Source organism: Etheostoma spectabile, chromosome 5, assembly GCF_008692095.1.
Source record: "Etheostoma spectabile isolate EspeVRDwgs_2016 chromosome 5, UIUC_Espe_1.0, whole genome shotgun sequence".
Classification (NCBI taxonomy): Eukaryota; Metazoa; Chordata; class Actinopteri; order Perciformes; family Percidae; genus Etheostoma; species Etheostoma spectabile.
The window spans coordinates 1,100,254-1,101,198 of record NC_045737.1 but is presented as its reverse complement, the minus strand read 5'-3'; the positions used below and the strand labels follow the sequence as shown (position 1 = coordinate 1,101,198).

Genomic DNA, 945 nt, shown 5'->3' with positions numbered 1-945 from the left:
TGTGTGTGTGTGTGTGTGTGTGTGTGTGTGTGTGTGTGTGTAATTTGATGAAATTAACTGTGGCATAAACCTATAATGTCAATCCCAACAATATCCCAAGGTGCGTCCACTTTTATAGGCCGGACGGTCCTTGCCAGGCTTTTATTCCTCTCTGTGTGCTGACAGGTCTCACATACTTTTATCTGAAACAGGAAAACAGTTAAGGTGAAACTCTAGGGCTGCACGATATGAGGAAAATATGTAACTGCCCTTATTTTTGACTGATATTGCAATAGCGATATGATTCACAATATTGGAGGGAATGGTCATTTTTGTGTCATTGAAATATATTCAAATTTGAATAATGATACGATAATAGTGTGACTTTTTTTTGTGCGAGGATCTGTACCAAACAAAGATTTTTTCCTTTAGGCTGTAGTAGGGTTGAACGATTAATCTTCTTCAAATCGAAATCGATTTGATAGAATGCAATCAGCTAATCGTGTAGGCCTCGATTAATCGAATGTGCAATATTAAGTTGAATGTTTGCTTTAAAAAACATTGTAATACTCTTTATTTTGCATTATATTGTATAACGTTATTTAACTTGATTGTAGAATGTGCAATATGCAGATCAGAAATTTTTGTTTACAGTAAAGTACTGATATTTGTATTGAAATTGCTTTCATTAGTATAACTTTAGCTTTTGTGATACTGTATCTACAGTATGTTCTCATCCTTGCATAAGAAATAGGCCCCGCACGATATTGGAAAAAATATATATTGCGAAACAAAAAAAAGACTACTTTTTACAAGATGACAGATAGTTCTATTTGGAAATAATAAATAATTCTTGACCACTGGAGTGATTTTGTAGGGGAGTGCATCTACGTCAAAAATAGAAATGAAAAAGGAACTTTTCTTATGTGAATCATTCTTTGTTGAACTTTAATGCTTTACAAACAC

At 33.4% G+C, this 945-nt stretch overlaps 1 long non-coding RNA gene across 1 annotated transcript in view; it reads left to right on the top strand.

The window, feature by feature from the left end:
* The window catches only part of LOC116689535 (uncharacterized), an 18,855-nt gene that overhangs the window by 3,629 nt on the left and 14,281 nt on the right, over positions 1-945 (top strand). The gene's annotated exons all lie outside the window — the stretch shown is intronic.